Raw genomic sequence first — 23,331 nt, 5'->3', positions numbered from 1 at the left:
CAAATATCTGGGGCTGCAGCTGGATGACAAGCTGGACTGGACAGCAAATATGGACACTCTTCTCAGGAAAGGGCAGATCCGTACTTCCTGAGAAGGCTGCAAAAAACTGCTGCAGATGTTTTACCAGTCTGCGGTGGCCAGCGTCTTCTTTTATGCTGTAGTTTGCTGAGGAGGAAGCAGCAAGAAGAAAGACGCCGGTCGACTGGACAGACTGGTGAGGAGACCCGGCTCACTGGTGGGCTCAGAGCTGGACTCTCTGGTGACAGTGGCAGAAAGAAGGACCCTGGACAAACTGCTGTCCATACTGGACAACGCCCACCACCCTCTGCACAACACCTTCATTGTGCAGAGGAGTGTGTTCAGTGGCAGACTGCTGTCCCAGCCCAGCTCCACCAACAGACTTAAAAACTCTTTCGTCCCCCTGGCCATCAGACTGTACAACAGCTCCTAGTCATGGCAGGGAGGACAATAGACAAAAGAACAATTTCTACCTCAATCTGTACTCTTTACTTCCATCTGCACTCCATTTGCACTGTTTACTGTTTTGTACTGTTTACTGTGGCTACTGTGTTATAAGTTATTTTTTATTTGAATATAGGTTTAATGTATGTTTAATGTATGTATATTTCGTATGCTACTGGATACTTGAATTTCCCTTGGGATAAATAAATATATATATATCTATCTAATATTAAGCTTGTCTGTTTTGCATTTCCAGATTTGAAGTGTCCTGCCCTCAGCAGGAGAAAACGAACGACTGAAACAGATGTCAGAACCAGCTTGGGTAAGAATAATGGCAAATTACCAAATAACCACTTCTGTGTGACAGTTCAAGCTCTCCTAAGTGTTTTGTAGGATATCTGACTTTTAAATTATGTGTTTATGCATGCTATGTTGAAGAAGGTGACAGTAGACGGTACATGCTGAATTGTGAGAAGCTATCATGCCATGTGAATTAAATTTTTAGAAATCACAGTCAAGACATGTGCATTTTATTTTTTACATTTTCGGGGTTAATCTGAGGATAGGGGCACTGGGTGGTCACTGTCCATGCTGGTAGTTGGAAAACAATTAAATTGGTAACCTTTTAATGACCCTTTAGATGAGGAGGATTACAGTTACATGGACAGCAGTGAAATTGTTTCTCGTACCAAATTCCCTGAAAGTTGGCTGTGGTCAGATATCAGACTGCCTCCTTGCACTCAACAAAACCCTAACTGGTGAGTCAACTGTACACACACACACACACACACACACACACACAGAGACACATAATGACTTCTGTCACATTTATTTTGTTTCAGTGACACCACATCTTTTGTGAAAAATGTTCCCTTGGAAAACTCAACCACAACCTGGCAGATCATCGGCATTAGTTTGTCAAGAACTCACGGTGAGGATTGTGTTTCTCTGCACGACTTGATGTTAAAGTTGATTGTGGTCAGCTGGCATGTTTCTGTTTTTGACTCTGTCCCAGTCCGTCAAATCGATGATTGGCCATGAAACAGGAAGTTGTAATTACTGAAGTGTACAAGCTCAAATCATCACCAAACTTCACAGGTCTGCTGACATTCTCATCCTGAAGACGTCCATATGCTAATAATCACTCAAAGTCATAGTGCCACCTAGTGGCAACAGGAACTAATCCTTTAACAAAGCAGCCCCCACATCATGTTTGACCTAGATACACAAAAAAAAAGCCTCTTGGAAAGCCAATAGGAAGTTGGCCATTTTGACTTTAATGGTAATTCTTGGCGATTAACACTTTCCGTACTATTAGAAACTATGATGAACGGGTTGTGGGTCACATCTCTCCCCTACACTAGTTTATTTATTTTGTGTTTTATTTATACATGTGCGCAATAAAGTCAAAACAAATATCGTGCAGCATTTAAGAAGCAAAAAAAAACCCAACTGCAGTTATAAATGAGATAAGACAGGACAGAGGAAACTCTTCAGAGGACACTCCTGGACTGATTGATCCTGTCAGCGTGTCAGATTTTAATAATCAATGAAGTTACGCTGCTGTACCTTGTGCGTAAATACCATAGACTGTATATAAAAAGGTAAATAAGCACGACGTCTCTCTTAGCATCGGAGTAATGCCTAAAATAACAAACAGTGAAATACCGCGGCGTTGACTTTAGACCTGTTTTTGGTCAATGACGCAATTGCTTTCCGCTGGCTCAAGATAGCAATGAGGCAATAATTTGCCTGACCACACCTCATTTTAAGACCAACACTCCCATGGGCGAACAGATGGGCGCAAGCAAGTGCATTTACTATTTAAACAACGTGGGCGCTTGGCGTGAAAATGACTAATGTGCCATTTGGAAACTAGCATTAACACTTGCGCTGCTCTTTGCGCCGGGTGCCAGAACTGTAGGTCATCAGCCTGCTATGCCAATTTCTGTATTTGTTTTCATCCTGTGGGTGGAAAATGTCAGTGTTTTGACTATAGATGCGAACAATGACCCAATATTCTGAACACAGCTGAATTTTAATGCAGCATAATTTAGAAAATTACTATTTGTTGTTTTATGTTGTTGTTTAAATAGGCACTAAAATAAGAATATAGAATAAACAGTCTTGACGCTAGCTTACTGTTTACATAGTTCATCGTGCTTGCAGACCAGTACACATACAAAAGTTCCAAACTAATTTTTTTAATTGGATGGACAAAATTCGAATCAACTCCAAAATTCAAGTAGATTTTTCCCAACGGAAAAATGTGTTTTTGCTAAACAGTTGCCTATTTGGCGGTGTAAAACTTTTCTCCACCAATTAAAAGTGATCACACACATCCCTGTAGCCTATCACAGGGAAAGATGACTTTGCACTAAGTATTTCATAGGCTAGGCCTGCGTGTTTATAGACCACACCTCATGTTACGCCTATTGGCAGATGTTTTATATTTCACAATAACTGCAAGCCATACTTTAGGGCTACAGTTGGTTTGAAAAGAATAAAATCATGCCACCCTAAAAGTTTTCACTCTATTAAGCCTAGCCTTGCTGTTGGCTAATGAAAATGAATACAGCGTTAGTGCATGTTTATTCTCTGCAAGTGGATCCCAGTCAGACGATAAGCCGTCAGATGCAGAATGAATCCAAGACACATCACTCACTCCTAACATCCCCACCATCAGCCTCTCCTTCACTCACAGCACTGAGCGAGTCCATGCATGTTTAGTTGTAGACTAAAGAAGCAACACAGAATGTTGATCTAAGTGAGAAATGAATAACGCGAAAATGACTGCGTTCTGTATAGAGATACATTTTTACCCACTTCTGCTTATGGATAAATGCTGTTTTTTTTCAATCTGTCTTTATCTAGAAAAAAAAAGATTGGGGGACTCGAATATTATATAGAAACAAATTGGCCAATAGGCTACGCTGGAAGTTAGCTCTCTGATTTTCCCGTGATTTACATGACATTTTTACTCGGTTTTCCACCTGATGTACTCTGACAGAACATATAGTTAACAGGTGTTCTCTAGCGCCACAAAGGGCCACAGCTAGTGTCCTTAGGCGTCCAAAATGCGTGATAATTCCGAGCTGGGTCTCCTGACCTCTGGCCACTGAGCGGAAACTGCAACACGTCCTAACGCCCATCATGGCATGAGGGCCTGTCCAACATTGCTTGCAGATTTAATTGTTTATTACATTTTTACATTTGAAATTTTAAAACGGTACTTGACCCTTTTTGTTTTTTTGATGAATCTTTCAATCTTATAGAGGAGTAACACATCTGTGACATAAATGGATTTTTACAATATTTACACACAGAGATAAGAATGATTCATTTTCAAGTATTGGATTATGACAAGGATCACCATGTCTACTAGCACAGGATAAGATTACAGTTTATTGAAGGAGAGTCATGTGGTCCAAGTATTTGATTTCAAACACTTAATGTTTCTCCATCTGACATTGTTTTTCCTCTTGTCTTTAAGGTATCTGTGTGGCCGATCCATTAGAGGTCACTGTCCTGAAAGAATTCTTCATTGATCTCAGATTACCGTACTCTGCTGTCCGTGGAGAGCATCTGGAAATTAAGGCTATCCTCCACAACTACAGCCCTGATCCTGCCAATGTGAGTCTGGGCTATTTAGCTCTTGTGTTTCAGGACAGATGGTAATGTGTACTATGAAAAAGGTGCCACGCAAATGAGCAGTGCAGTTTTTAATGATCTGTGTGCATAACGTGAAATAACGTCAGTAAATTCAGCAGTATACATATTCAATCTGTTAGTTTCTTCATGTATTATACTCACAATCTTCCCTTTAGAGGAACAGTTCAACATTTTGCAAAGTGTGCTCAGAACATCAATAAATCCGTCTTCATCCGCTTATCTGGGGTCGGGTCGCAGAAAACTGAGTCGCAAGAGGACAAATGGATATTTCCTATATGTGGGGAGGATAAGTCTGCGGTATTGCTCTGCTGTTGTAGTATCACCTTCAGACCATCTGACAGACACAGAACCCCATTTTGGACTTTGGGTATGTTAAGATGAGACAAGGAGGCGGAAACCAAAACTAATTGAAAACATTTCTCAATTCACAATCTCACCAAAAATCTACACAAGTAGTTTGGCACCACTCATAAAGTGCAGCTCACAGTTCCATACAGAGCAAAGTTGGCTTCAGTTTTCAGATGTTTATATTGCAAGATTTTGCCAGCTACATTACCACTCGGTCACAAACTTGCTGCGACTCACAGTGCGAATACAGAGCTGCTGCACAGTCACACCTGACACAGCAATGTTCTTACTATAATCCTCCCTCTGTAAGAAGCCTGAATAGAAACATCTTCTAGAAAAAACCCAGTGATGGTTTGAACAGACCTATGCATACTAACTCAGACCTCATGAAGTCTGATAAGACTGGGGGCCAATCCGCTGCTTGAATCTGATGCTGGCTGTACATCTCTGGCTGTGCTGGTACTGGCTGAGGCTGGATGTGGATCAGCTGTGCTTGTACTGGCTGATTATCCTACATCTACTCTTCTGACAAACTTCACACACTTCATACGGCACAGCCGCCATAAATTATATATATTTTCTGTATATTAATGTTATCAGCTGCATTAGGCCCATTCAAACGGGCTACCCCAGGTTTCCTTCAATACATTTTGAAATATAAAATACTGTTTATAAAATGACTGGACTGAATATGTGATTTTAAGATGCGAGTTTAATTTCATGCACACACATTTGAACGAGCTTCCATGAGCAACGCCTGTCATCTTTCCGAGCTACAGTTTATAAACAACGTGACCCATCTGCGTTTATCAAACGTAATAAATTGTTTTATTTCACTCAACATTGTTTAGTCAAAGTCTGTGCAACCAAGACACAGACCAAGAGCTATGCTGCTTAGCAGGTTGGCAGGACAGACGAGACAAATTCACTGCAGCTGCACATTAACTGAACATTAGGCTACTGTTATCTGCTGACAGACTTTGAGAGGAGAGAACAAGTTTACTTGACTGCTGTTTCCGCACTTCACTCTCATTGAGTTTTTCTCTACTCGTGCCTAGAAGGATAGTCCTTCTTCATCCTGTCATCGAAGTTTTAAACATTCGCGTTCACCTTTGACAGAAAAGTGAGGCCGAGCTGTTCAGCTCTGCGCTGTGTCGCATCAGCTACATAGGCTACTAATACCAATGTAACATGGTCTCGTGCAGAAAGTAACCAAGTAAAGAGTCGAAATTTGACTTTGAAATGTAGAGAAGTGAAAGTAAAAAGTTGCAATAACTAAAAATACTCAAGTACAGTACTGTAGGAGCCATTTATGTTTATTGTTGGTATGTTGTATTTTTTAAAATATATTTATTAGTATTTTGGACACTGGGTGGCAGTGATTAGATGCACATGGGTGTATATAGAGGGCATAGGTGACAGGAATTGGGAGGCACAGGTAGGGGGAGCACAAACAGTTCTCACCAGACCACACGCAAACAACTGGAAACAAGTTAAGAAATCAACCGGTATGGTCATCGGTTTGTACTATTTACTCCTGCAATAAACCACGAACCTCAACTGCAATAATCTCTCTGGAAAATCATCTTGTGTGTCTGCGTAAAAACTTCACTCCTACCTGTGCACGATGGCAAAGATATTGGTAAAGGTAAAGCGAGGAAGAATTGCCATTACAAGTACAGTATGAAGAATTGTACTTCGTTTAGAAGAAATTCTCTTCATTCCCAAAAATGTTGGTGTATTGCTTCAATAGGGTTGTGTGTGTGTGTTGATAATTGTGGTGATGAGCAATGTTGAACACGGTGGTCCAAAATCTCCATAGGTTAAATTGGGTTTAAACCTGGTGACTGCAAAGATTCACACCATTGTCTAAATGTCAGTTCTTTCTTCCACCTCTCCATCTCTGCCTGTTTTAAGGTGCGTGTGGATCTGATTGAGGCTGAGAATGTGTGCAGTTCAGCCTCTAAACGTGGAAGGTATCGTCAGGAGGTTAATGTTGGACCCCAAACTACACGATCTGTACCTTTCGTCATTATTCCCATTAAGACAGGAGTACACCGCATTGAGGTCAAAGCATCTGTTAAAGACTCATCGCTCAGTGATGGAATCATGAAGATGCTATTGGTGGTGGTAAGAGAAACAGACTTTTCTAAGACGGTTAACGTTAGCTAACTGTTATACATATGTCTTTCTATAAAAGCAGACAGTGATGGACTCTGTGACCTTGCCAACGGTAAATATAAATAATCATTATATCATGCCATACTACATTTAAAAGCATTTCAATTGAAATGAGCGACATTGTCTACTTACCGCCATCTAGCCTGTACACATTACGAAGCCGTCTCCAGTAGTGCTTGAGCCATCGGAGCGGGGGGATTGTGAGCATGGCCATGCGGCAAATGCAAACCCATGATTGGTCAGTCAAACCCACCAATAGAATATCTTATTTTGACCATTTTTGACTCGCAAAACTTTTCAACTTGCAAAACTCTCTCACTTGCAAAACGGTTTACCCTAACTTTCTGACACACAAGGAAAACTTTTTAACTTGCAATCAAATAATATGACATAATAGCAATTAAAAGACAACTTTTTGTGACACAAAGGCCTGTTTATTTTTAATTAAAACCTTGATTCTTGATTACAGTGTGATACATTTTTTTCATTTTTTTTGCTTGCATTAAAAAGATACAAAAATACTTTAATACGTAATACAACATACACTGTTTTTAATAAAAACATTAAACATTGCAAAAAACAAATAACTGCTGTGAGAGTTGAGAGGATTTCCAGGACAGATAAGAGGTGATTTGGTGTCATTATATTCATTAATGACTAAAGCATTGAAATTACCACCTTGCACTTCATATTTAAGTATTAAATTAATTACTTAATTTTCTTTCTTTACAATCTCACAGGTGTAAAATGTTTAAGGGTGGTCAATATCTGTATTAGCAGTTGTCTGAGATTCTTAAATTGAAAAATGTTATTGATGATTGAAATGGATCGAATTGCATTTTTGAGACGTCTCTAACTCCGCCTACAGTAACAGGGGTCTCATTTATAAAACTGTGCGTAGAATCCTCACTAAAAATGTATGTGCGCCCAAAACCCAAAAATGTCGCCAAAAAAATATTCAGACTTATAAAACCGTGTGTACACACACTTGTAAGCAAGTTCCCTTTTATAAATCACAATCAACTTGAAATGTGGTGCATGTGAGGGAGCTCCATGTCCGACCCTTCAAACCCCCATAGTTGCCTATAAATGGTCAGTGAAACGCCCCTCATTAATATGAATACATCCTGACTGCATGAAGAAAAGGAGGCAAACTCTGACAGAGAAGCTACAAAACGAGATTTAACTCAGTGTGACACTGACGTTCCTTTTGGTGAAGCTGAAGCATGTTGTTCGGTGGGTAAAAACGCACTTTCATGAAACACTTGTGCACCGGAGGAAAGGGGGCACCGGAGGTCCACCCCTTTATAACTGATCTGCAGGAAGGGGCTGAGTAGTGAAGTCATTGACTGGAGGGGGACACACAGACGCAAGACGGGATGACCAGGTACTAATTTTTTACTCCCTCGTTTGAAAAGAGAGTAAACCAGATGCATTCCACCTGTGTTTAAACATGTATTTAGGCTACACAAACAATCCACTCACTTAACGAGGCTAGCGATGAGTTAAAAGAAATAGCCTACACTATGACTTGTTGTAAATGACAATAAAATAGTGTTATTTTTCTATAATGTGTTTTTACAAGCAGCGCATCACATCCACACACTGGCGCACAGCGTTTGGTTCGATAAGGAAACGAACATGTGATAACAATACATGAAACTATGCTCTCGTATTTGCTCGAAAAAATTACTTTTGATTCCTGATTAAACTGTCCAACATATTCGAGGTGTTCTTTTGCAAAAACAGATATCTCCTTTTGTGTCTTTTTATGCACCGCAAATTATCTAAAATTATGTTTTTTTATTGCGCACTTCAGGGAAAATCAATCAAATGAGTGTATGATTATTTAGAAAGGCTTCAAGCCTATACTACTCAGAGGTAGGCCTAATATTTTGATATATTTTACACAGTAGTAGGCCTTCATTTCAAACAGTTTCATCCTTCTGCCATGTGAGTCGCCTTTTCTCATTTCTTCTCTTTATGTGCATGGTTCAGAGTTTATGTACGCGATGCACATTTTCCCGTCAAGTTTGTTTTTTATAGATCACAACCTTTGCTTGGTAAGTGGCGTACGCACGTTTCCAGACACAGGTGGCAATCTATCACAGTACCATGCTTAATTTCATTGAGCTTCTGAGAGCGACCCAGTCTTTCACAAATGGAGGTGCATGATTTTATATACTTTGTGACCATGGAAGTGATTGCAATACCTCAATTTAATGAGGGCTGTCCCAGAACTTTGGCAATATAGTGTATCTCCTGAAACCTACCAGGACCAAGCTCCTCATTATGGGAGAGCAGGCTTTCTGCTCAGTTGCTCCCAGTTTGTGGAATGTTCTCCCTGACCACCTGAGGACACCACTGACTGCACGGCACTACCTTCCCAAAGAATGCATGGTTAAGCAGATAGCTATTCTGTTGCAGGCCATATTTTGATATCCATATTGGTCTCATTTTGAACCGGAGCATCTTTAGTTTGTTGTAACTCTATACCCAGTATGTTATGATCCACTAAAGTCAAGCATGGTGTGTTACAACAAAATGTTTGAAATACATAACAATGTTTAAATTTAGAAGTTTAGAAAACACTTTATTGAAAATGTTGCATACGTCTTTATAAGAAAACGTACACTACTATAAAAAAACGCTTTGTTCAAGCTTGTTCTATCTGGCAGTTGTGGGGGCGTTGCAGTATGTGCTTTACCATCAGAAACTAGGATAATATTATACTATACAAAATGCATACACACTGGACACCCCTGCACTCTCTGATGTCCACCTACATGCCCCCAGATGCACCTGGTGGAAATCTAAACTCTACTGAGTAAACTCTTGTTCCTGATGTTTTTATTAACTGCTGTTTTTCCAGCCTGAAGGCGTACTGGTAAAATCTCCAAAGATTATAACACTAGACCCTGGTAAAAGTTTAGGTAAGTTTACTTTTGATGTAGTTGCAATAAAGAAAAAATAATGTCTGCTTTTTTATTTACTGATCCCATAACTTGCTAACTGTCTCTTCCTTCAGATGGTAATCAACAGGAAATAATCAACAGTGAAATTCCTCTGAAAGATTTGGTTCCAAACACACCTATGAGCACAATAATCTATGTGAAAGGTGAGATCACAGGACATATTTTACTGAAACTGAAGACTATGTAGCTTAATAGAGCGGTTTGCAGTTTAAAATAGAGGCAATGATTAGTAATATGATTATTATCATGATTATTGATAAATATAGCTAGCTAACTAACATTATAAGCACTATTCAGACCAGATAATCACATTACTTTGAAGCTGATGTTGATGATCACAATATCTATTTGTGTGTATTACCCCAAAGTTGTCGGTAGTGACAGCAGTAACTGAAACTGAAACCTCAGTGAATAGTGAAAAGAGATAATCTGTATATGTTTCCAAGGACGTTGTTATGCCTTCACTGCAAATTCTCTAAGGTGTGATGCCTTACTGTTAGATCCTGACCACTCCTGCTGCTGTGTCAGATGATGTTCAGAGCCTTTCTTTAAATGGAGACTCCAAACAGTATCCTTCCTGCTTCTGCTAAATGACAGTAATTTAGTAAAACATATATAAATCTACCTTGTATGTGAATGACATTTCTAATATTCGTTAGTCAAACCCATTACAGACTTTGCCAAAATGAAAAACAAAATTCATAAACATAACCTTGTCTGCAACACTCTACATACTGTACATCACCAGAACAGGTGTAAATACAAAGAAATCTATAGTTGCATTACATCTGCATTCTTGCTACCATTGACTTTGCGATGGCATTATAATAGGACCCATTATGATACATTTGAGAACATAATGTGATAGTTTCCTTTTTGCATTGCTGTTATTGTTGCCAATGATGTTTGTTCTCAATTGCAAATAACCTCCTTGTGAGGATCTTTATCTTTGGCCACACAGGAGGGGAGCAGATAAGTGCGCTATTGGAGAACACCATACGTGAGAACTCTGTGGATAATCTGATCAAACAGCCGTCAGGCCCTGGAGAGCAGAACATGATCATGATGACACTGCCTGTCATTGCAACCACATATTTGGACAAAACCAACCAGTGGGAAACCACGGGATTGGAAAAACGTAACAAAGCCCTCCAACACATCCAGACTGGTAGGCTGCATTTATTACTATAGGAAAAAAATGAGAAACTGACTAGTCTAATTTAATAGGACCAAAATTATCCATTGAAAAGATTCAGTAGAGAGTTGAATGGCAATCAGTAAAAACTTTGTGAAATTTGTTTTTGCCCAGGATTCCAGAACCAGCTTGCCTACCGTAAAGTTGATGGGTCATTTGCTATGTGGGACATTCACCAAAGTAGCACCTGGTGAGGCATCCAAACATTACTGAAATGTTTGCACATCATTGGTTGACTCCATATAACGGTTAGAACGCCATCTCTCCTCTCTTCCTTAAGGCTGACCGCCTATGTTGTCAAGGTGTTTGCTATGGCCAACAGTCTGGTGGCACTACAAAGCAACGTCATCTGTGACGCTGTCAAGTTTCTGATTGTCAACGCACAGCAACCTGACGGCATGTTTAGAGAAGTTGGATATGTGTTCAGTAGATCAATGATTGTGCGTGCACTGATTTCCGTAACAACAGTTCTTAAACCTGGTGCCAATAAAGAACAATAAAAACAACAATTTTCTATATATGTGTGTGCGTGTATAGGGGGATGTGCTCGGCGTGGATTCAGACGCCTCCATGACGGCCTTCTGCCTCATTGCTATACAGGAGTCACGCACACTATGTGCTGTTAATGTGAGTACCTCACCTGCATACAATGGGCCTCATGCATTAATTGTGTAAGCCCAGATTTGATCTTAAATTCTGCATGCATACTGTCTGGTGGGACTGGGCTGGCCTCAGGTTTGCGGGGACCAGGTGCCGCTGGCACTGCCTGCACTCAGGGAGGGAGGCCTCTGGCTGGGCTGGGGGTCTGTCGGCCCTGGTTCTCCTCCATTTCCGCTCCCTGGCTGCGGGGGCTCCCTCGCAAGGCTCTTTGCTGTTCCCCTGTTATGGCTGTGCTGTGTTGTTTATTTTGCTTGACTTTTTCATTGTCCCTCAGTTGTTTTATATGTGGGGTTTATTGTTGTACGGCTGGTTGTGTCCTGTTGCCCTCCCCCCACTTTTTTTTCCCACTAGCCCCCCTCCCCACTTTTTCCAAGTAGGACATCTGCTCCTAAATGAAAAAATTTAGAGCACACAAGGAAATTTAGGTGCACAGTGAAAAATGTAACAAAAAGTAACAGTGTTTATACTACGTGTGTGCTCTTTCTCCTTGTGTTCAACTATGGTGTTTAACCATTGTAGGACTATGGAAATGAAGACCCTGGTATCTGTACACTCAGCATTGGCTTTAAAATTTTGTCAAAGCTTTTTAAAATATTGAAACAGATGTTTTGAAAATTTGATATTAAAAACCGCTTTTAAAACACTGATCACAACAAACTTTACTGTGATTGGTGCTTGTGTAGTTTTTCAAGCAGGGACAGATTCACGAAACACCAACAGCACCCACACAACCCACGCCACACCTAATGTAAAGAAGACTACTGAACAGTATTACATTAACTTTAGCAAAACAGAACAAGGGGAACGTGTTGCTTTCAGGAGGAGGCTAGAGGGAGCACATACGTGTGTGTGTGTGTGTGTGTGTGTGTAAATAAAATAATTAATATTATAATAATATTATTGTTAGGTTTTCGTAAGACTGAGGACCGGGGTGCGGATACAGAACACTCAAAGCCAGTTAAAGAAAAGAGTTTATCTACAGAGAACTGAGGAACTAGTAGTACAGAGTGGTGAGATGTGAGCAGGGGCAGGCCGTCCTGGGCAGTGGCAGACAACTCTCCTAAAGATCCTCAAGCAGGACTAAATCACACCGGATTCGGTAACTTGAAGAAGGAGAAAAACAATAGATTGTTAGTCCCGGTTAAGGCAGAGAACACACAAACAGAAATGAACTAAATGCGCAAGTAACAAAGCTGGCCTGAAGTACTCAACCATGCGATGGCTAGGAATAATCTGGCGATGAGTTTTAGGGAGCCCCACATCTTAAGGCCAGGTGTAGATGAGGATTGGCAACAGGTGTGTCCGCCTCACCAGGTGATCAGCTCCCTGCCAAGTGAAAGACACACCCACACACGCCCACAGAACACCACAGGAAAAATAAAGGAAGAAACCCCCAAGTGTCACAGGACCAATTGTGACAATTATAACATTAGATAATTAGTTAAATTTTAATATAATAGTATACTGTTAGGATGTTAATATATTTAATTATAGTGCTGGGCAATTAATCGTATGATTTTCTTGCGATTAATCACATTGTTACACACGGGTGTAGCAGTCGTTTTATGTGGATGTGTTCACTTGCACAGACTTCACTCGGTTAAAAACTTGATAGCGTATCACGTTACAAGTCGTGGTGGATATTTTACAAGCATGGACCAGGTAACGTTAAAGAGCTTTTTGGCTTTTCCCTTCTCCTTTTATTGAGTTATATATCTTTTTTTGTGCATGTAACAGGTTTGCAAAGTGAAAAAGCCCAAAGTTCAGCCCAAAGGGAGTTCCCATCTCCCACAGAAAACTCAGAAAGCTCGTTTGTAGTCCAGCCTTCACTTCTTTTAAGTGTGACGTCACAATGAAAACGCGTCATAAAGCTTGCCAAGCGGCTAGCTTTTGTATCACCTCACCTCCGTCAAGGTTCCAAGCGAGCTGAGGGATACATGACAAACTACTGATTGGTCAGAGAGAATATTCACTATTCACTGCATCATCATTGTGTGCAGCCAGCAACAGAAAGTTTTATATCTTACAGTTTTTGTATGGAATTTCATCACTAAATCCACTTCTGAGAAGTTTTGAGGTGAGAAATCAGCTGTGTAGATTTCAAATATTGACAGTTTTATGAGAAGTGATGGCGGAACAAAAATGTGTTGAGTTGAGGAGCTACGTACTATCTCTGGGTTCTATCTCTAATGGAAAACGGAGCAGCAGAGTAGAGTCGAGCCTATCGATTTGCGCTATGGTAGCATTTTCCGGCAAGGCAACATGTCGTTAGATTGTCGGAACACTGGCAACAGTTCATCGTTTAGTCCTAAAAGATGATGCAACTCCGACTCTGTTTGGGCCTGGAAATTCACAATCACAACTTGTAAGTATGCTTTATTAGTTGTGAATTATATTTAAAATAAACACGGCAATGTAACTTCACAGACTGTTCAATCTGAGGAGGGCTGAACGGGCGCGGTGCTAGGTCCGGTGACGACGGCGGATGTGAAACTGGAGAGAGGGTACAGAGATCTCCTTTTCCTGTGACGAGAAAAGCGGAGGTTGCTATTAAAAGGTTCCTGCTAAAGGAGCGAATACCTACATTACACTTGAAGCAGAACCTGCGGGATCACCACCCAGCGTTGCACGCCCAAGTAAAGGTAGGCCTAATTGGTAGGGAATTAAATATAAACGTGTCACTTACAATCGATGCCGTGGCGGTGACGACGCTTCCGATTTGCAGCTTCTCATTCGGCAGTTAAAGGGAAAGTTAGGTCGGTCACGTGACGATGGCTGGCTGAAGGCTCTGTTTTTGCCAAGCTCTCGTACCCATGTAACAATTGTCACAATTGTTGTTCGTTTCCTTGCCCCGACGCGACCCACGGCAATGAAGTCAAGCAGAAAGAAAAATCCACGAAACCGAAACAAACTCTGCCGAAAATCTCCGACCATGCTTCGAGGCTAGCTGTGGCGATGCCATTAGGAATAACATGTTTCCAGTAAGTCAGGCTTGTGTCGATGACTCAATTGCAATCTAATTTTATGTTGCTGGGTAACTTCTAGCATCATTAGCTTATGACACAAAAAAATATCTTTCAATGTCTCTCCCATTTTGTTATCTTTCTAACTAACTAGCTAATGACGAAACTTTAAGAAAACCCGGACAGGCTATATATGTATGTATGTATGAGTGCGGGGGGCTATAGGGAGAGTTTTGTGGCACTGACCTCCTTCAGTGTCACGGGGTGCTCTGCCACCATCTGGATATTGTATTCTTTACTTTTCTGGTTCGATTTTTACCCATGTTTTGTTTGACAGCACCCCCCCCCCCCCCCCCCCCCGCCGCTTGTTTAATATTGGTCTTTGTATGGGGAGCGTCTCGCACTGGGGTGTGTTTACTCTTCCATTTTTTCACATCAATGCAGACTCTGCTCAGGGTTAGAATATGCTCTATCAAAGCAAATGTTCTCTCAGACCATTCTCCTGTTTGGCTGGAATTTTCTCCTCCTTACTTAGATCTGGGCCCGCTTGAAGCCCAGATCTGTCCTCAGTATCACCAAGTGTTGGTGGTGGTCTTCAGCACTTTCAAATTCCACGGGATATCACTGAGGACCTTATTTCCTAGACTGTCAACTCTGGTCTCTCGTACAGAGTATCACCTCAGAGTTCAGTCTACCACACAGATCTGACTAGGGGTTGGCATGCTTATACAGTTCATATATTGAATAAATGATACACTTTGAAAAACAAAATGTAATATATTGAATAAATGATATTCTTACACAACACATAGCTATGAGGTACGATTATATCATATACGTCTGCTAGAAAGAAGGAATCACTCAAGTCACTCGAACACGTGTCTGTTTTGGAACAGGATTTTAAGAGGTTCCCCTCTCATTCAGTATTACTAAAGACGCAGCTTGTTCTGCTCTTGATAATTTCCTAACTCAGAAAGGGAAAGGGAAAGGAAAAGGAAAATTTATTTCTATTTTTTGTGCCAAGCATTGTTTGAGTCTGCCAAAAAACCAGGTAGGCTTTTAGCTCGTCTAGCAAAGGGTAGGACGGACTCAAATTTAATCTCTTCACTAAAAGACAGTAAAGCAGTGCAATACTTTCAAAACAAGCAGATGACTGACATTATGAGAGAATTCTATCAAAACGTATTCTCCAGGTCACCCTAACAACACTGAGCTTAGGGATAGGTTCCTTGAGCGTATGTCAATACCAGGGGGTAAAGACCCTGGCCACGACTGGTTTTGACCTGCATTTTATAAGAAGATGGCTACCTTTATCACAGGACCGCTCACCAAAATGTTTGTTGAGTCTTTTGAAAATGGCTCATTGCCCCAGACGCTTAATTTGGCCAATATATCACTAATAAAAATAATAAAATAAACCCTCTGACTGCTGCTCATCCTAGAGAACAATTAGCCTGATTGGAGTGGATTGTAAGATACTCTCCAAGCTTCTAGCCAAGAGGTTAGAGGTTTTTCTACCCACATTAATCAACCCCGATCAGACAGGGTTTATCATGAACATTCGTCTCATAAGGTCTGTTGTCTGTTCCAGAGTCTCGACTGAAAACTGAAGGGGACAGAGCGTTTGCTGTCAGGGCCCCGAGGCTCTGGAACAGCCTGCCTGAGGAAATCAGGTCGGCTGAGTCAGTGAACTCTTAAGTCCCTTCTTAAAACATGCTTTTATAGGAGAGCCTTTCCTGATCTTATTTGACTTTATTTTATTCTATTTTACTTAATTTATATTTATCTTAAATGTGTATTTTAGTCTTTTCAATGTTTTCTTGCTTTTATCTTGTATTGTTTTTGTATTGTTGTCTTTACACTTTCTTAAAGCACTTTGTCATTTGTTTTTGAAAAGTGCTCTACAAATAAAGATTATTCTTATATTATATTATTATAGTGATGGCTGGCTAGGGCGCCGCCCTCCCTGGTGGTGGAAACGTTTTATAGACAGTCTATGGGTGGAAAGTGATTTTTATTTTTAAAATAATTTTTTAATAAACAGTAATTACCTTTTTATGTGTGTGTGTTTAAAATGTACAATAATGTGTAATATATAAAATAGGGTAAATAATTACGTTTGGGGGTGAAATTAACTTCCTTCTCATCCACTGATCTCTTCTGGGGCGCCAGCATAGACTGTATATAAAGGGCCCCAGAGAGATCGCCCAAGCAGCACAGCAGCACAGCCAATAGCTGACTCTTGCTCACACAAGATATGCCCATAGCAACAGAAATTAAGCCAATCAGCGTCAACCTCAAATCTGATGCCTGAAGGGCGCTTCAGGATCTGCCCCAAGCCAATAAGTAGGTGGTAGAGGGACACGTGACGTTGACAAGATGAATGCGGAACTCAAGACCGACACAGGCTTTCAGCCTTGGCTAGCTGGATGCAATGATTTAATACCTTTTTTTGTTTCCCATGCTTGCTTTTTAAAACGGCGGGGACGGATACAACACGGACTGTTACAGGAGTAAACGACACGATACATTTATCTGAGAAGGTTAAGAAACACGAGTGTACATAATGGATAATACAGTGAAGCTAGCCATGCTAGGCAGAGTTAACCTCGGCCTTGCGCGGCCACAATGAGACCGCATCCTCTGACCACCCTGCCGTTTTCAGTAGATCTTGCAGGACAGTGTGTTGGAGGAGCACCTTAAGACAGCTACTGTTTTCAAAGGCACCTCAAAGACTGCAAAAAAACTTTTGCATGCTGTCAGTTCTTGAAGATTACATTCAAGAGGAATGTTTATTCTGGCAGATGAGACAACTGATAATATCAGTTCTTCCACCCACTGCCAGTTGGTGCTTGTGCTGTGGTACATAAACAAGGAGAACAGTTGTTGGCTACAGAGGTAAGCTGTATACTTTATAGACAGCTCTGAAGTGTTACGCCGGTGTCTGCTAAGACCCGTGAGAGCCGCGCCACGGTTTTGATGCGTCCATAGACCCCGTGTTCTGACGATCTATGCTGCGTTGTCAAAAAATGCTACCATTGCGCAAGTCGACAGCAGAATCTATCGAGTCGTTCTGCCCTATCAAAAAATGCTACCTTATGTGTTCCCTTTTCCAGTCCCATAAAGTTATAACTCTCATAGTATTGTGACATATTCTGTTTTTTGATTATATTATAACATCATTTCAAATAATGCTCCCACCACAGAATCATTTTATATTACACCACTACTCACTCCATGTGCACTTACCGAGATGGTGAGCATGTTGAAATACTATATTATCTCATCTATAAGATATCAGGGGTAGCATATTCTGATACTTAATCTGGTTTCACTCTTTAACAAACTACAAAAAATATGCATCACTACAAATGCAGCTAATTTATGATGTTTATTTACTGTGACTATAAGGTTAGCATTATTGCTAACAACCTTATGCCAATAATGGCTCAACCATGGAGTGTTTTTTTTTTTTTTTTGGTTGTGTCCATTCTGCCTGTTTTGTGCAGGCAACCAGGTCTACTTCATGGGACATTACAAAGTTTTTGCAGGAGCCCAACTCCGTGAAATTGCCCTTTATAGTATTTGCACAAAAGGAATAAAGGTTTCATTAATCTGAAAATAATTTGAATCTTAGTTAACACTGCACACATTTTTTTTTCCATCATTTACACAAAAACTGAATGGATCTGAGTTGATGACAGTAAGAGAACAGTTCATTCCTCTCCTTTATTACAATTTCCCCTGGAGGAGAAAAGGGGGGATAAAAGTTAATATTCCTCTTATATTAATAATACTTACATATTATAAAAATATAATTGTTAATGTAATTAAATATTAAAAATCAACTTAACTCATTACTGGTGTTGTGAAATTAATTAATGCATAATTATCGTGAAACCGTGATTATTTCTCTGACAATCGTCCCAACAAAATCTGTAATCATTGCATCCCTATTACACATAAAATCTTTGTCAAATTAAAAGATCAATTTTAAACTCAAAGTCGCAATTTGATGTAAAACTGTTGAAGTATAAGACTGTGAAAATAGATAATTACAAAGACCACAAACCTAGCTAAGTTATCTAGCTAGCAGCAAGAAAGCAATGAACTGGGCCCCCGTCCGGGGGCGCTGCCTGCACTGTAGGGAGGGATGCCTCTGGTTGGGCTGGGGGACCGTTGGCCTGGTTCTCCCGCGTTATTGCTCCCTGGCGGCAGGGAACTTCCCGGCATGGCTTTCTGCTGTTCTTCCTTGGGGCGCGGGGTACAGCTTCCCCCAGGACATGCGGTCTGGGGTCCTTTGGGGGGTCTGGGGGTGGGGGTCTCTGCGCGAGTTGATCCGATTGCGGTTTGGTGGGGATTGTGGGGCGATTGCCGATGCATCTTGATGCATTATGCTTTTTCCCTGGGCAGGGTCTCTGAATGGCTGCTGGGCGTTTAGTTTGTGCATTGGAGTCCGGGGGAGGCATTTCCTCGTTGGCTTGGAGGGACCAGTTTGCGTCCCTGTTTTGCTTCGTTGGCCTCGGATCCATGCTTCCCCATTTCTCTGTCGGCCAGTTGTTACTGATACTGAGTTTTATAGTTAGTTTTCGGGATGTGCAGTGTGGGTGCGGGGCAGGGCTGTGCTCCGATTTGTTCTGGCCTTGTGCCTGGAGTTCTCGGCCATTGACGGGTGGGTGGGTTGTTGGTGGCATGCAGCTGAGCTAGTTGATTTTGCCTCGTTGCTGGTTTGGCTGGTGTTGCATGGCGGCCGGGGGGCGTGCTGGGCATGGGGCGGCCTTAGTTTTTTCCGGCGGTTGGGGGGACGGCGGACTTTTATTGGCGGGTGCACGGTGACCTGTGCGTCGCGTTTGCTGCCGGGCTGGTGTTTCTCTCCGCTGGCTTTCGCTGTCGTGTTGTTCCGTTTGCGCTCTCTCGTTTGCCCGACCTTGCACGCGGGATTCGCAGGGGGCTGCTGGGCATTGGGTGTTGCCGTGCTCGCGCATATTTATATATATATATATATATATATATATATATATATATATATATATATATATGCATGCGCGCACACACATACAGACACATTCACCCACATGCACACAGACACAATCAGTCTCACACACAGACACAAACAAATTTAGGTTGTCCCTGGTAGAATTATTCCTGATGCTTTTCTTTCAGTTACTTATTTAAATTGTTATTATTCCAGCTCTTGTGGCTGTGCTGTGTTGCTTATTTAGTGTGCTGGACTGTTTCTTGTTTTCATTTTTCTCTTAGTTGTCTTACTATGTCAGCTGTTTATTGCTGCTGTTCGGCTGGTTGTCTTTTACTATTATTATTATTTTTATTGTTGTTGTTTTTCTCCTCCCCAAGCCCCCCTCTCTGTTCTATTGCAGGTTTCGTTGCTTTCTGCAATTGGTGTTTTCCCACTGCTTTTCCCTGTTGTCCCCACCCTCCATCCCCCTTTCCCCCTTCTCTTACAGGTGTTGTCCTTTCTCTGTGCTGTCTGTTTGTGCCCCCCCATCCCTGTGTCTGCCCCCCTGTCTGGCCCAGTGACAAATCAATACATAATTAAATAAATAATAAAACAGACAAAGGAGTATATTAATACTCTCTTGTTAAAGTAAAATCTGTCTGGCACAATATGGTATCCAGCTCATCATACTAAAAAAAAAAAAAAAAGGAAGCAATGAACTTCAGATAGAATTACCGCGCTAACATGTTGCCGACGTATATGGTGCGAGATGAGAGATGTAGTTCATTGAACGGGTTTCACACAAAACGACACTTTCTTGACATGCAAAATTATAGTTTAAATTGACCAACATCATATATGTAATTAAGGGCTCAATTCTAACAGGATAAAAAATATTATCTGTCTATTGCCATTGATTACCGTACATATCTTTTTCTGAAATAAGTTCCCATGGGCCAGAAGCGGAAGCGTGTGACTTAGGCTCTCTATATTGCACCGGATAATGTTAGCAACTGGTCAGCGATGCTTTGCAAGTCGTTTTGATGTGGCGTTGTGTAGTTCACATATAATGACTGACGACCGCAGATCGATCGCTTTTTTACCCCTGATCACAGCCCGGCGGTCGCCGACTTCGCCCACCAAGAAATCAAGCTTAAAATTGTGTAGCAAGAAATAGGCTTAAGTGATTTCATTGGAAAAACTACATCTGGCTCCTTTATCTATATGTTCTTTTTCTTTTGCCCGAGTTAAACGTTAATTGCCAAATATCACTGGCTTGTTGGTTTGTGGTTTGCTCATGGCACTCTGCTGCCCTTATATGGGTTAACGGTAATTGCACTTTTCTTGGCACACACATTCAATTTAAGATCAAATGCAATTCATCACCATACTCAGTGCACATTTAAAGAGTCCCAGGTAGGATTTTCTTATTGCTTTGCGCTAAAAGAAAAGAGAAAAACATTCCTTTATGGGGCCCAATATTTTTCAATATTTCATCTTTTACTGATTTCTGCCTCTTTTGAAAAAGGCCCACTTGGTTTTCCTGATAACAAAGGAAAGTTTAGAAGAGGGGACAGGACAGGGCTCGGGACAGCTATGAAGTAATTGCGTACAGGGAAATTGACTAATAAAAACAGCTACTACACCATTCAACAGGTTGAAACAGCCACAACTACAAACATGGGAGCTTGATTTCCACTCTGCCTCTTTGTCTGCCACTCATTAAGCCTCTGGATATGATTATCTCTATTTATTATCTATTTATTAACTGTCTTTTCCTTCTGGCCAGAGTCTGCCAGGCAGTGAAGACAAAGCAGTGGCATACCTGGAGAGGCGTCTGCCCAGGCTCACCAACCCATATGCCGTTGCCATGACGTCATATGCCCTGGCCAATGAAAACAAACTGAACCAGGCGATCCTTTGCAACTTTACTTCCCCAGGTTTCCTCATGCAACATTCTTAAACATAATCAGAAACAAAATGTACTGTTTGGTTACTTTGTATATATGTTAGTGTGATAGTCAATGAAGCTGTTACAAGTACTATATTTTAATAAAAAGGTGTGTATTAGAGGGGAGTAGTAATGTGAGAACATAAATCTGTTATCACAGTCACAATGTGGGGGTCTCGTCTTCCTTATGGGGTCCCTAAAATGTGAATGATAAATGTTTTAGGTTGACAACTTCATGGCATGACATGGTACTTAAGTGTACCATCCAGAGAGATTAAAGTAAAACATTATAAAAAACACTCACTATTGGTGGATATTCACATTAATATTTTGGCCTTTAGTGTACTGACAGTTATGTGAGGTTAAGGTTAGGGACATGGTTAGGTTAGGGCTATGCGATATAACGATATCTACTGCTTGACGATAGAAAAACATCAATTCTTTACAATTATGCTCTATCGTTTATTTCGTTGTGTTGTAAATTCCTCACTTTACCGTAATATTTTGGTGAACGCTGCTTTGCACTGCAGTGAAGTTAGTTTTGCGTTGGAATTTGGCATCTATCGAATGTCCAGCGTAAAGGTCCAACTTGAAACTAACTTCACCACACCCCGTTCTTCCACACATGCCGGCGTTGCAGGGGAAAATAAATAGACGAGCCACACAACACTTTCCAGCAGTGCCAGCCATGATGTGTGTGTTAGTCGGGTAACGTTAAACGTCTTGCTCATGGACATACAGCTTACTTTATAGTTCACCAAGACATGCTGCTGTTGTGATGTTAGCTATAGCAGCAAGAGAGTTGTGAGTGTCACTGTCTGCAGCTGCTGTGCTCTGAGACCGTCTCGTCCTCTCATTTTAGCGTTGCAGCAGCAAGTAGCGTCTGTTTGCTAATCCACAACCTAGCTAATGTTAGTTACATTACTTGTTGTCATTGTTCACTCTATCATGGTATTTATCATGGTATTGGATTGCTCTAGAATCACTTATCCCACCTTTATAATGCAGAGAAATATCCCCAGATACAGTTCGAAATGCCATATTTCATTAAATTTATAAAAAATGTTCTATATCGGGAAATTAATTTTTTGTCATATCGCACAGCCCTAGGTTAGGATAAGGTTTAGTCAAGTAGTGATTAGGGTTAGGGTAAGTCTCCGGGGAATGAATGTATGTCAATGTAATGTCCCCGAAAGTGATGGAAACTGTATGTGTCTTCTGCAGATATGTCCCACTGGCCTGTACCTAAGGGACACGTTTACACACTGGAGGCCACAGCTTATGCTCTTCTTGCTCTGGTGAAGGCCAAGGTAAGCATGTTGTCATGTGAACTCAAGCGCAGACACATGAAATCAAGGGATTAGAAATCAAATGCAGGACACCAGGCAGAGCAGGTTCAGTTTGAATGTTTTAATAATAACCGAAAAAGTCCACAAGGATTGCCAATATCTGCAATAAGTCCAACTATCAGACTGAAGGTTAAAAGCACAGGAAAACACTGATGAAAAGGCAAGAACGCTTGACAATAGACAAAGATGCGAAAGAACAGGACCAACTATAAATACACATAAGTGAGGAGGTCAACAAGGCCATAATTAAACACGTGGCTCTCTTCCTCCTCCTACCTCGCTATCATCTGCTCACAAATTCCCTTTCTTATTCTTGAAATCCACTGGACCGCGAGCTCTCTTCTGAGTTATTCATCCATCCATCCATCGTATCCTGCGTACAGTGTCGCGGGGGGGCAGGAGCCAATCCCAGCTGACATTGGGCAAAAGGCGGGGTACACCCTGGACGGTTATCTTCTGATGCTATTTGTCCGAGTGGACATAGTGGGGAGAGAGAGAGATGGGAGTGAGTGAGTTGTGTGGCAGTTGCGTAGTACAGCCAGAAACCGTAAAGAAAAGAACAGAGGAAGGATTTAACAAAATAAACGGGAAACAACAACATACCATAACACACGTCAC

At 41.2% G+C, this 23,331-nt stretch overlaps 1 pseudogene; it reads left to right on the top strand.

The window, feature by feature from the left end:
* LOC119899473 overlaps positions 1-23,331 on the top strand; it is a 69,385-nt pseudogene that overhangs the window by 26,403 nt on the left and 19,651 nt on the right.

The sequence above is a fragment of the Micropterus salmoides genome, unplaced genomic scaffold (assembly GCF_014851395.1).
Source record: "Micropterus salmoides isolate LMB-PRFRI ecotype aquatic unplaced genomic scaffold, ASM1485139v1 Ms_hic_scaffold_12, whole genome shotgun sequence".
Taxonomy (NCBI): domain Eukaryota; kingdom Metazoa; phylum Chordata; class Actinopteri; order Centrarchiformes; family Centrarchidae; genus Micropterus; species Micropterus salmoides.
This window is presented reverse-complemented; position numbering and strand designations above follow the sequence as displayed.